The sequence below is a fragment of the Colobus angolensis genome, unplaced genomic scaffold (genome assembly GCF_000951035.1).
Source record: "Colobus angolensis palliatus isolate OR3802 unplaced genomic scaffold, Cang.pa_1.0 Scaffold40, whole genome shotgun sequence".
Lineage (NCBI taxonomy): Eukaryota > Metazoa > Chordata > Mammalia > Primates > Cercopithecidae > Colobus > Colobus angolensis.
In genome coordinates, this window is record NW_012117377.1 from 9,436,938 (window position 1) to 9,452,901 (window position 15,964).

The following is a 15,964-nucleotide window of genomic DNA, read 5'->3' on the forward strand; positions in this document are numbered from 1 at the left end:
GGGTGCGGGATGGAGCGGAGGGAGGAGGCCCCGCGCGCCGTCGGCCGCCTCATTTCAGACTCCCCCTGCGAGCCCCCCGCCAGCCGAAGCCCGGGCCGCCCAGCCCCCTCCTGTCGCTGCGGGACGCCAAAGGTAGCGCTCGCACCCGCGCCTTCCGGGCCTGGCGCCCACGTGCGGAGTCCCCGGGTTAGGAAAGGCCGCGCACCCGGAGGCCACTCCGAGCCTCGGGACGACCCTGGGGAATGCGCAGGGGGTCTGCCGTGAGTCCTGGCCCTGAGTGGGGGTCACGGGGCTCGCAGAAGTGAACACGGTCGCCCCTGTGCGCAGTGGCGGAGGGAGAGGATGAGGGACTCTGACCCAAGGTTATGATGTGGCAGTGAGAGGGGCAAGCAGGAATGCGGGCCTCCGGACCCCACCCCGAGACAGGGCTGCTGGCCGCTACACCATGCTGAATATAGCCCAAATTCTGACATGGCTGGTCCCCGGGGAGTGGTCATTTTTCAGGCTCCAGAGGTGGAGAGAAAGTGTGAACCCGGTCCCTGAGCAGGCCTGATTCCCAGGGCCCCTTCTCCATCTGCTCTGCACCGAAATTGGATTCTCCCACGCAGAGGAGAAGGCGGAGAAGGTTCTCCATCTTCCAGAGGGTAGCTACTGCCCGTTGCTCCGATTTCCTTAGGATCTCCTTTCAAGGGCCAGCAGAAGGAAATCAGTTTCCCCAAAGAAAGTGGCCGGGTTGAGTAAGTGGGGACAAGGTGGTTGGACTGAGGCACAGGATCCTTTAGCTCTGTTACTCTTCTAATCCCGTGGCCCTGGGCACCACCACTTCCTCCTCTGAACAGCTGGAATAATCACTTCTGACTAGCAGAGTTACTGGGAGCCGCTGTTTGTCAATGTTCACATTCTGACTTTAGCAGGAGATGGACCAAGCGAAGGAGTGAAGCTCTTGTTTGTGAACAGTGATTGTTTCCCAGATGACAGACAGCCAGATGCCCGGCAGGGCCACACAGATCTTAGCTGGAGCCTACAGGTGCAAGGAGGAGCCACCCCCTTTGACTTAACTGGACTGACATTTACAGGACTCATGTACAGCCTGTTCTCAGGAACACCAGCCAGGAACTGTGACATGGAGGAGAGGAAGTGGGAGGAACCCAGGGGTCATCAAAGGCTGGTAGGGCTTAGGTGCTTTGGCAAACATCCTAGTCTGTGGGTGCCACAGCTCCCAACCCTGTGACTGGCCCAGGAACTGGCTGTTGAGTGGGCATCTGTGTTCATAGCTCTGCCCCTTGCAACCCTAAAGCAGATAAAATGCAGGAGGCAGAAATTGGTGGCAGACAGTATCCAATTAATCTCCACTACCCAATTCAGTTTCTTCCCCTGACCTGACACGTCCCTGCCCAGTTGTGTCTCTCACTGTTCACCTTTTGAGACACAAAATGGGTTGTTTATGCTGCTTCTGCATTTAGCTCAAAACGGGGCTTAAGAGTCAAATTTCTGGAGTCAGGCACCTGGGTTAAATCCTGCCCCATCAATTCCTAACCAGGTGACCTCAGGCCTACATAACCTTTCTGTGCCTCAGTTTCCTCATCCAGAAAACAGGGATGATGCTGTGTACCTCATTTGATGGTTGTGTGGGATTGAAGTTTCAGTCATTCAGCAAACCTGTACCGAGTACCTCCTGTGCGTTTATGAGGGCCAGGCAGCCTTCCAGGTGCTCAGGTACATCTGTGAATATAACTGGCTATTGGAGGAAGCAAAATCAGTAACATGACCTGCTCTCTTTGATCTGTGCTACAGGAAAAAAGGAAAGTGGAGAGAAAAGGAAAGGGAGAGGCATCAGAAAGTCAGGAGTGCTGGGGAGGGGCTGGTAACAGTCATGGTATTAAAGAGGAGGGCAGGCAGGCCTTACTGTGAAGGTGGTATTTGAGATGAAGGAGTTGATCAGAGTCCCTGTTTCCCACATGGAGACCACCTTGACAGCAAAGGCCCTAAGGGGGAGTGCTGCAAAGCAAGGTGGCGGGTGAACGAGAGGAGAGGGATGGTGTAGAGCTGGGTGGGGGCACAGGAGCCGGTGGGGAAGGTGTTCGCCTCTGGACGCGGTGGACGAGGTGGGGTTGTATCAGATGCCACAGGTGAAGCATTGGGAAGAGGACCCTGCACGTAAATCCTGCTCAAGGACCGCGCCATCGTCATGCCCAGTGTGTGCATGCATTCGGTTTGTATGAATATGATATTGCCAATCGTATCTGTTTTTATGAAATGTTTGCTTTGTGCCAATGATCCCATCCATGGGGAGATCGTAGAAGAACGATCCAAGGAGCTGGGAGGGGAATCAAATAATAAATCAGCGATTCTGCAATATAACGCCATTGGTGATAGGTGTCATGACAGAAATAGAACATGGTGGGGAAGGGTGTGCTGGGGATGTTCAGGTAGGGCCTCTGTCAGGAGGTGACATTGGAGCGGAGAGCAGGTGGGGGGCCCCTGAGCAGAGGTGTGTGGGAACAGTATTCCAGCAAAGGAAACAGCGTGTGCTTGCTCAGCTGGGCAGAGGAACAGTGAGAGAATGGTGAGGCTGGAACCAGGTCACCGGATTTTATAGTCATTAGAGAGTTTCAAGTAGGAGTGTGGCCTAACGGAGTCTTGATTTTATCAAGATCACTGTGCAGAACAGATGCAGCAGAGTCCCTGTTAGGAATCGCTGTAGAGATCCAGGAAGGAGATGCTCGGTTCCTAGAGTTGGCTGGTGGAGGCACAGCTGGTGAACAGTAGCCCAATCCAGGCTCTGTGTTGAAGGCATGCTGCCGGTGTTAGAGGAGTGAGGAACGGCTGTAACTGGGGCTGAAACTGGGTGACTGAACGGGCCCTCTAGAGATGGCAGATGCAAGGAAGCAGGTTTCCAGGAAGGGGCTGGGTTTGGGGTTGAGTTGGTGGATTTGGGACTTGCTGACTTTCAGATGCCCAGGAGACAAGTGGGGATGACCCTCTGGGACAGAAAGCTGTGGCTGGAGGTGGAAATCTGGAGTCGCAGTGTGTAGCAGGAGTTGGGACAAGAGGGTTGAGTGTGTTTTGAGAAGCAGCCCCAGGGAGGGCAGACCCTGTGAAATGCCAGCCCTGGACCCTGGGAGCCCAAGGGGTTAGTGGAGGAGAAGGGAGAGAAGGGGAAGTAGGAGGAGGAAAGTGAGAGGGAGGACGAGGGCAAGAGAAGGGGGTAGGGAGAGCGGCTACCGCCTTGAGAGAGAAGGAAAATTGCAGGTGTGGAGCCCTGGAATCCAAGTGAGCACCTGTGTTTCAAGGAGAGAAAGAGGTCAGGGGGATAAATCCAGCCCCAAGATGGAATCCGATGAGCAAAGTACACTGCCCATTGCATCTGGTAGAGAGGCCCCTGATCAGAGCAGACGGTGGAGTTCCTGGGCTAGGGTACTTTCTGGAGGAGAAGGGAGATGACAGAGTGGACACAGCCCCGTGGAGAAAAATGGTATCATCTTAAAGATGGGAGAAATTGCAGGGCATCGCCTGGAAGAGGGGGGCTGGCGCCCAGGGCCCGTGGGGAGCCAGAAGGCAGGGAAGGCTGCGTCTGGACCTGAGGCAGGTCCACAGGATCTGGGCAGGGAGAGCCTGGCGCAGGCTTCTTCCAACTTTGCCAACACTCCAGTAAAATACGGAGCGAGCGTGACGTTTTATTTTATGAGCCAACTTGGCTAGCTGTGGTACTCAGTTTTTGTTCAGACACCAGTCTGGCTGTTTCTGTGAGGCTGTTTTTTAGATGTGATTAAGAGTTAAATCTGTAGACTTGGAATGCAGCGGGTTACCCTCAATAGCGTGGGCGGGCTTCGTCCAGTCTGTCAAAGGCCGTAAGAGCGAAGACTGCAGTCTCCCGAGGAAGGAATTCCCCCCGCGTGCCTTCCCACTTGCTGCAGCCTCGGCTCTTTCTGGATCTGCAGCCTGCCCTGCAGCTTTTGGACTTGCAAGCCAATCAGTTCCTTAAAAGAAAACTCTCTCTCATCTCTCTCTTTTGATCTCCAGCTCTATATCCCCCACCCCCTTCCCTCCCCCGACTCCACATGCTATTTGTTCCGGTTCTCTGGAGAACCCTGACTGCTTCACAGGGCCCTTAAGTGACAGGGAGAAAGGGGCTGAAATGTGAGAGCAGGGGAAGAGGGTGTGAGACGGCCATCTTGCAGGGTGGAAAGGTGCATGGACAACAGCAAAGGAAAACGTGAATTATGTATAACCTGGACAGTGAAGTGTGCACAGGGAAATGTGATGTGTCACCGAAAGCCCAGTGCTTTGCGGGTGGGCAGCCGTTCCACTGTGACGTCGACCCCTGCAGAGGAGGGCGTCATTCCACATAATGTGCTTGTAGACCGATGACAAATACAGGTGTGCAAATAGGTGAAGCCCCATCACCGGACCCACCGCACCTGCCTCCTCTGGGAGCTGTCAGAACCAACCACAGGCCCCAACCACAGCTTGTGCGGCTAACCAGGCACCAGGGACTTGCATGCTTTTGGCAGTTCGAGAAGCTCTGTTGTAAGCTGGGTGTAGTAGATACTCAATAGACTGTGGCTCTAGGAACAGTCCTAGGAATAGTAGTGCTGGTTCTTACTGTGTTAGCCACAGACTTCTAGGGTGCATGGACAGCAAGGCATTAATCTGGTCCCTTCTTGTGGCCTGTGGTGGAAAGGGGTCAGTGAGAAGCTGTTCAGTGAAACAGCTTTGTGTGATGACATTTTCTCACTATAGAGGCCTCCCAGCTGTCACAGAGGCCTGTTCATCTGTTTTTTTTTTCTTTTGTTGAAAGCAAAAACACTTTGAGATTTGCAGGTAGACTGACATAACCCACTCTCAGGGGCTCCAGTGAAAGTACCTCTGAAAATGGCCAAGTTGTCACTAAAGAGATGACATCTTTTTCCTTGAAATCAGCATTGGATGCTACAGTCAAGAAAATAAAACAAAGACCCCAAACATTGGTATTTGGAGCTATTCTTGAGCATTGGGTTGTTCATGCTTATTCAGCCAGACCATCAGGGACAAGCTTGTGCCTCGACAAATTCAGATTTGCTGAAATGACCAGATTTATTGTCTTGATGCAGTGAGCGGGGGGCGAGAGGGGCACTCAGAGGAGGCTGGAACATGGCTTGATAAGGGGAGAAGTATTTTTTCGAGGTTTGGCTCCAGATGGTGGGGGGAGGGGGAGGGGAGGAGGAGGATGATGTCAGGTGTGATATAAGTATGGGGGTAAGTCTCCCTCGTGAGATCTTTAACAATCACTCCCAAGTGGCTGCAGCAATTATTCTTGGACATTCATAGTCCAAGAATGATATGAAATTACAGGATTTATGATGCTCCGAGGTCCTGGAGAGGGCGGCACCGCATGCGTGCAGAGGCCGTGTTGGAGGAGAGCTAAGGGCCCAGGTCCGCAGTGCAGGTGGAGGGTTGAGAAAGAGAGAGAACCTGTGGGCTAGTACCTGTGTCGGGGGTCAGGGTGGGGCACACAAGCAGAAGGCATGAGGGGATTTTACTGGTGCATTGGAATGTCACCGGGTCACAGTCAGGGGAAGGCAAGAAGGGGACCTGGAGGCGGAGACCAGGCTTATCACACCAGTGTGCCTAGTTGCTTGGGGGACTCACCGCCTGTGTGTGATGTCGAGGCCTCACGGAAGTATGAAGTTTTAATAATGGATAATGTGTCACGGAAGTGGGAGTCGCATCTGCACTGGTTGTTGTTGAGAGGTGGGCTCAGGAGAAGTAGGGGTTCACTGAGGGTGATGGGCTGTCAGGAGGCAAGGATGCCTTAGTCATTGCATTCGCCCCAGTCATAAATGAGTGTAGCAAGTGGGTCTAGGGCGTTCTTGGTTAGAAAGCAGGAGTCTGTCTGTCAAGTGGGTGTTGTGGCGTTTCAAAGCTTCGGCAAGACCTTGGGGAAAAGCATGTGTCCTGTGAATGCACAGTGGGTTACTCTGTCTCCTTAGTCTGATGAAAGGCAGGGCTGCCTGTTCTCTTTTCTCAGTCCTTGCAGATCTTGCAGATTTTCTCACGTTCGCTCCTGGAGAGGTTTTGTTTTATTTTGTTTTTGTTGTTGTTGTTTTGAGATGGAGTCTCGCTCTGTCGCCAGGATGGAGTGCAGTGGTGTCATCTCGGCCTGCTGCAACTTCCACCTCCTGGGTTCAAGTGATTCCCCTGCCTCAGCCTCCTGAGTAGCTGGGATTACAGGTGTATGCCACCACACCTGGCTAATTTTTGTATTTTTAGTAGAGACAGGGTATCACCATGTTGGTCAGGCTGGTCTTGAACTCCTGACCTCGTGATCCACCTGCCTCAGCCTCCCAAAGTGCTGGAATTACAGGTGTGAGCCACCGCGCCCAGCCTGGAGAGGTTTTGACTCTCTTAGGAGGGAAACGCCCTGATCGTTACAGTTCTGCAGATGTTTCCATGAATGTGAGTTTGATCTTTTGTGATCATCTTTGCTGTCTGCTCCTTAAATGCGATGAATCCCAGCATCCTGGAATTTCAGGAGAGAAAGTGATGTTCAGAGAAAGAGGATAGTGGGACCCAGTGTTACAGGGGTATGTGTGTGCGTGTCTGAGTGAGGGAGGGATGGGGACGTAGACCTTGTACAGAATATGTTCCGCATTTGCTAGGTATATTATCTGCATTGTATTGCTTAATTCTCACCACCATCCCAGGAAGTTGGAGCCCTGAGTAGAGCTTGGACTCTGCCTTCCAGAAAAGAAGGGTTTGCTGCAGGCCTCAAATGGGGTGATTGGTTCTTGGGCGAGTAAACATAGACCCTTGGTATTGTAGGACAGTGTTTCAGTCAATCTAGTAAAGGGGGAAAACATCCTTACTCACAGTTCTGGAACTTTATGTCCAGCTATTCCTTGTATGCCACGTCACTTAGGAAAATTTAAAAAGTATCTGGCTGGGCATGGTGGCTCATGCATGCCTGTAATCCCAGCACTTTGGGAGACCAAGGCAGGAGGATCACTTGAGTCCAGAAGTTTGAGACCAGCCTAAGCAACATAGCAAGAACCCATCTCCGCAAAACATTCAAAAATTAGCTGGGCAGAGTGGCATATACTTGTAGTCCCAGCTACTCAGGAGGCCGAAGCCGGAAGATCGCTTGAGCCAAGGAGTTGAGCTATGATTGTGCCACTGCACTCCAGCCTGGGCAACAGAGCGAGACCCTGTCTCAAACAAAACAAGTAACTATCAGTTCTGTTCAGCTTCTTGCCACCTTACTCTTTCCATAGCATTTTCTGAAATTCAAGTCATCTCTGACAACTCTGCATTTCTCTCCTCACATCTAGTATTTGCCAATTGATAAAAAGTCTGGGAGCCTCAATGCATCTTAGATTTATTTTTGTCTGTGCAATCCCACTTAGAAACCCTAACCCATATCCTGATTTCACCTCATAGCACGGACCTCATCCTGGATCCCACACCCTGATATATGTCCTGTTTCCAGCTCAGAGCACAGACCTCATCCTGGATCCCACACCCTGCTATGTGTCCTGATTCCAGCTCAGAGCACAGACTTCTTCCTGACCTCAGCATCTCTCTCCAGCCTGCTCACTAAGGTGCAGTTTAAGCCATGCCGTCCCTACCCTGGGTATTTTCCTTCTGTCAGACCCACGTACAGGCAAATTCTATTTCTGCCCCCTTGCTATGTGTGTTGCTTAAGTGGTGGGGGATGATGGGTTAATTTTTCCATTCAAATTTTTCCATTCATAAACTGTTGATACACCTGGTCCAAACGGATAGAACAAAATCTGGCACTTAAATAGCCAGCGCAGAGTTCGAGATACTTAGCAGGTTCTTGCTCATCACAGTCCTTCTTCCTCCTCTATTAGCTGCATATAAACTTTTAAACTTTTTTTTTTTTTTTTTTTTTTTTTTGAGACGGAGTCTTGCTCTGTCGCCCGGGCTGGAGTGCAGTGGCTGAATCTCAGCTCACTGCAAGCTCCGCCTCCCGGGTTTACGCCATTCTCCTGCCTCAGCCTCCGGTGTAGCTGGGACTACAGGCGCCCGCCACGTCGCCCGGCTGGTTTTTTGTATTTTTAATAGAGACGGGGTTTCACCGTGTTAGCCAGGATGGTCTCGATCTCCTGACCTCATGATCCGCCCGTCTCAGCCTCCCAAAGTGCTGGGATTACAGGCTTGAGCCACCGCGCCCGGCCTAAATTTTAAACTTTATAGTATTTGACATTTCTCATTTTAGTGTGTCTTAATCTGCCCTTCTGCCACTGAACACTGTAATAATTAATTTTCGGTGTCAACTTGACTGGGCTAAGGGATGACCTGATAGCTGGTAAAACAATAGTTCCAGGTGTGTCTGTAGGGTGTTTCCCAAAGAGACTGGCATTTGAATCAGACTGAGTAATGAAGATTTGCCCTCACTGATGTGGGCCGGCATTATCCAATCTGTTGAATGCCCAGAGAGAGTGAAAAGGCAGATGAAGGAGGAATTCTCTTTTCTTCTTGAGCTGGAGCACCCACCTTCTCCTGGCCTTAGACACTGGGGCTCCAGGTTCTTGCAGCTTCATACTCTGACAGTGGTCCCCCAGTTTCTTAGGCCTTCAGCCTTGGACTGAGAGTTACACCAATAGCTTCCCTGTTTCTCCAGCCTGCAGATTGCATATCATAAGCTTCTCAGTCTCTATAATCGTTCAAGCCAGTTTCCATAATGAATACCATCTTCATCTATCTGTTTCAATCTGCATCCTGCTGGTTCTGTTTCTCTGAAGAACCCTAATGCAGACGCCACCTGCCAGTTATTTGTGCTCCCACATGAAGTATTCTGATTCCTCTCAACCTCCAAACATTGCAAGTACTTTCTCTTTTATTTTATTTATTTATTTCTCTGAGACACGATCTCTGTTGCCTAGGCTGGAGTGCAGTGGCACAGTCACAGCTCACTGTAGCCTCTATATCCTGGACTCAAGCAGTCCTCCCACCTCAGCCTCTCAAGTAGCTGGGACTACAGGCATGTGCCACCACGCCCTGCTAAATTGTTAAATTTTTTGTAGAGGCAGTCTCACTATGTTGCTCAGGTTGGTGTCGAACTCTTGGGCTCGAGGCATCCTCTCACCTTGGCCTCTCAAAGTCTTGGGATTACAGGTATGAGCCACCATGCCAGGCCACTAAATCTTATAAGCATAGCATGATCTGTTGCAGGAATTCTTCAGCACTCTGTAGCTACTGTTTTGTTTTTTTTTTTAACTTTGCTAGTCTTCTTCCGTGCCCGTTCCTTCAGGCCCAGTTCACTGCATGTGCAAATAGGGGTGGCAGGGAGAGTCCTTGGGTAAAATTGTCTCCCCTAACAAGGTTTATGTCCTAACTTTTGGTTCCTGAAAATGTGAATTAATTTGGAAATAGAATATTTGCAGATGTCATCAAGTTAAGATGATATTGAATAAAGGTCATCATGAGTTAGAGTAGGCCCAACATCCAATGACAGGTGTCCCTATAAGGCCATGTGAGATGGTAGAGACGGAGGCTGGAGGGATGTGTACAAGGTCAGGAGCACCACGGATGGCTGTCATTCACTAGAGTCTAGGAGGAGGCAAGGGGGGATCCATTCTCAGAGCCTTGGGAGACAGCACGGCCCTGCAGACGCCTTGATTTCTGACTGTTGTTTCAGGCCACTCAGTTCATGGCAGTCATGACAGCAGCCCTGGGCAACAAACAGAGGCTTGTACCCACCCACCCTCTGACACCCACTGACTTGACCGACAGTCTTAGGAAACTTGCTGCCATCCTATATGCTTGTTTTATAATGATTGTTACCAGACTGTACACATTAAATATTTTTGCTTGTTTTATAATGTTACCAGACTGTTCACATTAAATATCTTATAAACAAATCTGAAATGCTGCATTGAGACTTTAAACTTGTCACCTTCAGCTTTACCCACCAACACTTTTTTCTTTTTTGAGATGGAGTCTCACTCTGTCACGCAGGCTGGAGTGCAGTGGCGCGATCTCGGCTCCCTGCATCCTCTGCCTGCCGGGTTCAAGCGATTCCCCTGCCTCAGCCTCCGGAGTAGCTGGGACTATAGGCGCCTGCCACCATGCCCAGCTAATTTTTTGTATTTTTAGTAGAGACAGGGGTTTCACTGTGCTGGCCAGGCTGGTCTCAAACTCCTGACTGTGTGATCCACCCACCTCAGCCTCCCAAAGTGCTGGGATTACAGGCGTGAGCCACCACGCCTGGCCCACTTTTTTTTTTGAAACGAGGTCTTGCCACATTGCCCAGGCAATCTTGAACTCCTAGGCCCACGTGATTTTCCCAAGTAGCCAGGATTACAGGCACACACCCCCATGACCAGCTTTTCCCCTGCCTTTTTGTTCCCACACCTCACTGGTTAAAATTTACAATGTCCCCCAACTCCGATCCATCAGCTCTTTTGAATTCTGGTTGCCTTTTGTTGAGTTGTCTCCTGGAATATCGAGATAATTGCCAACAGACTTTAGGACCTTTATTTCTTTCCCTCTGAGTTAATTCAACTTGGCATTTACTGGGTATCAAATCAGACAGCAGCCTCACTCAAGCGTGAGCAAGTGGGGCTTATTCTGGATGACCTGGAAACCCCACGGGTGCAATCGGAAGATGAAATAAGTGAGACTGACAGTAATGCAAAGAGGTGGGCGGCCACCTCCCAGGGAGAGGAATAAAATGCCTCCCTGGTAAGTCCCCCCTCCCACCACCAAGACAGTGTAGCAGCCAAGGGAACTGCCCTCTGAAGGTTTGCTGAAAAATCAACTGACAAAATTCAGATGAATAGGAGAAAAGGCATAGAGATTATTCGATCATAGTTCTAAATGACTCAGAAGCCTTCAGAATGAAGACCAAAAGACACAGGGAAAAACCGTCTATTTTTTTGTTTTTATTTTTTGAGATGCAGTCTCGCTCTGTCGCCCAGGCTGGATTGCAATAGCACAATCTCGGCTCACTGCAACCTTCACCTCCTGGGTTCAAGCTATTCTCCTGCCTCAGCCTCCTGAGTAGCTGGGACTACAGGCACACGCCATGATGCCCAGCTGATTTTTGTATTTTTAGTAGAGATGGGAGTTTCACCATGTTGGTCAGGCTGGTCTCAAACTCCTAACCTGTTGACCTGCCTGCCTCAGCCTCCCAAAGTGCTGGGATTACAAGCGAGACCCACCATGCCCAGTGGAAAACTGTCTATTTTTATGCTGAGGTTCAACAAAGTGCAGATAGCAGTGCAGAGAAATGACTGGGGAAAAGGGCATGATCTAAGGCTAACAGGCCGAGTGGGGAAACCCAGCAGGGCATCTGCTTAGATTCTTCCTGGCTTTCCCGTGCAGCATTTCTTCTGGCTACGGGGCAGGCCCTCTATGGGATGGTGGCGGGGGGTCTTATGACCTACAGTCCAAAAAGGTAGGTCAGATTATTTATTTATGGTCAGTTTTTATACAGAAAGGTGGGGGGAAGTTAGATTAATATTTTTAGGTATAATGGCTGGCTTTAGGGAAAAGGGATTCTGGTTTCACTTTGGAGAAGAATTCTAGTTTCTTTTATTGGCCTCAGGGGAAAATGAGGGGCCAGAGACAGGAAGGCAGAAGGTCTGAGAGAAAATTTGCTTCCGAGGCTGCTACTGAGGTCTTCATTTTGGGGTATCATCTTCTGAACCCCAAGAACAAGAAGCTTCTTTCCCTACAGAGGTGTTCACAGCCAGGAGGGGCGGCCTGCAGGTGACTAGGGCACAATGCGTTTGGAGAAGAACCAGCAGGAAAATCAGCAGGCCCACATTAGCTCTGGACTTCCCTGCCCTGTCGTCAGCCAGGGATGGCTCCAAGGGGGCATCTTTTAGGTTTGTTTCAGGCTTGTTGGGGATTCACCAGCTTAAAAGAAAGAGGGAAGGGCATCCCGGAGACCTACACAAAGGTGAGGCCTCTTTTTTTTTTTTTTTTTTTTGTTTGAGACAGAGCCTCACTCTGTTGCCCAGGCTGGAGTGTGGTGGTACGATCAGCTCATGGCAACCTCTGCCTCCCGGGTGCAAGCAATTCTCATTCCTCAGCCTCCCAAGTAGCTGGAATTACAGGCATGCACCACCATGCCTGGCTAATTTTTGTAATTTTAGTAGAGATGGGGTTTTGCCGTGTTGGCCAGGCTGTTCTCAAACTCCTGGCCTCAAGCAATCTGCCCACCTGGACCTCCCAAAGTGCTGGGATGACAGGCATGAGTGACCACGCCCGGCCAAGCCTCTTGAAAACACTATTTGGAGGGAACTGTGTGACAGACTTGGAGATAAGACCTGGAGGCCCCCCGGGTACACCAAGCTAAAGAATTTGGATTTTACTCTGCAGGCTAGAGTTTATGATTTTTTGCCTGCATCCCCAAGAAAGGCATGTGCTCTGATAATTCCTGCTCTATTCTGTTAGAAGAAGGCAGCACTAGGCTGGTGTGGTGACTCCCACCTGTAATCCCAGCACTTTGGATCACCTGAGGTCAGGAGTTGGAGACCAGCCTGGCCAACATGGGTGAAGCGCTGTCTCTACTAAAATACAGAAAATTAGTTGGGCGTGGTGTCAGACTGCTGTAATCCCAGCGACTTGGGAGGCTGAGACAGTAGAATCCTTTGAACCTGGGAGACGGAGGTTGCAGTGAGCCAAGATCGCACCACTGTACTCCAGCCTGGGCAACAAGAGGGAAACTTCATATCAAAAAAAAAAAAAAAAAGGCAGAACTGCTATTGACAAAGATTTTCTGAACCAAACTCTGCTCATGCTCCTGAACCCTTCTCAAGCCCTGATTTTTGGGCTTCTGTGTTTATCTCTGCATTGTTTAATTTTGCTAGGTCAGGTTAGCCAGAATCCTGCACTACTGATACTGATCACCCTTGATATCTGACTGAGTTCCTCACTCGCCATCATGCCCCTGGTGATGTGGTATCTGATCACCGTGATATCTGATCAGGTTCCTTGTCCTCCGTCGTCCCCTAGGTCATGTCTGATCACCATGGCCTGCCTTCAGCAAGAGTCCTGTTAGGTCCGTTTAGCCAGAATCCCCGCACCCGTGGTGTTTCTTCTTAGTAATTTTCTGCTGGCCCCCACCCTGCTCCTTGGCTATAAATTTCTACCTTTATTTGTGTTCAGAGTTGAGCCAATCTCTCTTCCCCACTGTAAAACACTGTTGTGGTGGTCCCTGTACTTATCTTGATTGGCTGCCTGAATAAAGTCTGCCTAACTGTTCTTTAATCAGTAGCATCGTAATTTTTTCATAAACACTGTCACATGTTATAATGGGTCTTTCAAGACAACAAAGTGGGCCAGGCATGGTGGCTCACACCTGAATCCCAGCCTTGGGGGGTTAAGGCGGGCAGATCATTTGAGCCCAGGAGTTAAAGACCAGCATAGGCAAATCTCTACAAAAAACAAATAATAAAACAATTAAGTAGGCATGGTGGCTCACACCTAGATTCCCAGCTACTCCAGAGGATTTTTTTTTTTTTCTTGAGACAGAGTCTTGCTCTGTCACTCAGGCTGGAGTGTAGTGGCACCATCTCGGCTCACTGCAACCTCTGCTTCCCGAGCTCAAGCAATTCTCCTGCCTCAGCCTCCTGAGTAGCTGGGACTACAGGTGCGCATCACCATGCCCGGCTCATTTTTGTATTTTTTAGTAGACATGGGATTTCACCATGTTGGCCAGGCTGGTTTCGAACTCCTGACCTCAAGTGATACCCCTGCCTCAGCCTCCCAAAGTGCTGGGATTACAGGCATGAGCCACTGCGTCCGGCCTTGAAAAGACTGTTTGAACTCAGGAAGTCAAGGCTGCAGCGAGCTGCGATTGTACCACTGCATCTAGCCTGGGCAATAGTGAAAATCCTGTCTCTGAAAACAAACGAGAAAGACAACAAGGTGTTAGTGAAAGGTTCTCATCAGGCTAAGGGCATCTTAACGGGTAGCAGGGTTCAGTTAGCATATCTGAGAAGGACAAACTGTAGCCCCACGGCCAGGAGAGAGAAGCGCGGGTCTCCGGTTCACTGGCCAAATGACAAGAAAAGATGACGCCACAAGTGGAAAAGTGCACACTTGCCCTTGTGATGGTTAGATCATGTTCTTCAAAATACTGTACAAAATTAGCTTTGGGTTATAACTATAAGGTGTATATAAAACATAAATGAGCCAGGTGTGGTGGCATCACGCCTATAATCCCAGCACTTAGGGAGGTTAAGGCAGGAGGATTGCTTGAGGCCAGGAGTTTGAGGTCAGTCTGGGCAATATAGGGAGACTGTATCAATAAACATTAAAAAACAAAAAAACAAACAACAAACCAGCCAGGCACCATGGCACCTGGCTGAGCCCGAGTTTGAGACTGCAGGAGCTATGACCCCACCACTGCACTCCAGCTGGGCCACAGAGCAAGACACTGGCTGGCTTTTTTTTTCTTTTCTTTTTTTTTAAAGAAAGAAAAATGAGTTTTATGTTTAGATTCGATTCCCGTCTTCAAGATATCTCATTATGTATTTGTAAACATTCCAAAATTTTAAAAAATCCAATATCCAAAATCCAAACCACCACTGCTCCCAAGCATTTCAGATAAGGGATACTCAACCTGTACCAGAGACAGGGTGACATGAGCAAACATTTATTTCTGGAGGCTTAGACGTCCCAGATCAAGGTGCCGGTATAATCAGATGGTGGAGATGCCCTCCCTGGTTCATAGAGGGCTGTCTTTCTGTGTGGGGGTGGGTAGAGCTCTCTGGGATCCCTTTCATAAGGGCACTAATTCCATTTATGAGTGCTCCATCTTCATGACCTAATCACCTCCCAAATCCCCACCTCCTAATGCCATCACAGTGGGGGTTAAGATCTCAACATAGGAATCTAGGGGGACATATTCATTCCAGTTATGTCCCCCCAGATTCATATGTTTGGACCGGGCGTGGTGGCTCACACCTGTAATCCCAGCATTTTGGGAGGCCTACATGAGAGGATCACTTGAGCTCATGAGTTCCAGACCAGCCTGGGCAATATAGGGAGACTCCGTCTCTACAAAAAGAAATAATGAAAAATATTATCCTGGCGTGGTGGTGTGGCTTATGGTCCCAGCTCTTGGGAGGCTGGGTCATGAGAATCGCTTGAACCCTGGAGGCAGAGGTTGCAGTGAGCCGAGACCGCACCACTCTATTCCAGCCCGGACAACAGAGCGAGACCCTGTCTCAAAAGACAAAAGCAAAAAGTTACTTTGCATGCTCATTTATTGTGTGTTGAATTAGAATTTACTTCCATCCTTCGTGTAGCTTTCAAAAATCTGTGTCTCACCATCATCAGTCTACCTGATCATTTCTTTTAAAAGTTTTTTCCCTCGCTCCTATGTAACTGCCCCTATCAGCAAATTCTGAGAATTCTGGGGACTCTGAGAAGTCCTCAGAAATTATCCGGTATCGTATTATCTAATTGAGTTGAAACCAAGGCCAGAAAAGAGGAGGGACCCAGAGCGCTGGAAGAATTTCGGGGCCACAGCCCTTGGTTCTCACTCCCAGTTTCGGGTCTCTTTGTACCAGGGACTGGTGCGAGACTGTCTAGAATTCCAGAGCCTTCTCGATGTTCGGGTCAGACCTCCGTGCTCTCCAGCACCCCTCCTCCCCAGCCCTCTCCAGGGCCCCCCTGGCCTCGCACGGTTCCCCCTCCCCGGCCTCCACCTCCCCAGTCAGTGCAAGCAGCTTTCCGGGGCAGGCGGCTGCCCTACAACGGGTGCTTGCGGGGCACTGGAGAGGAGGGGCCGCTGGCTGGAGCGGGGGTCTCCAAGGTGGGCCTGGAGCCCGGCGGGCTCCGGGGCGCTGAGCTCATCCCGCCACGCCCTACACGCACCCGCGCAGAAATTGCGGAGGTGGGGTTGAGTCGCGCAGGCTCCTCTCCCAGGCTGGGCCGCGGCGGACGCCGGCTCCTCCATCACCCCGGCTTCGGCCCAGGAAGACCCGCGGCCCTGGCTCCC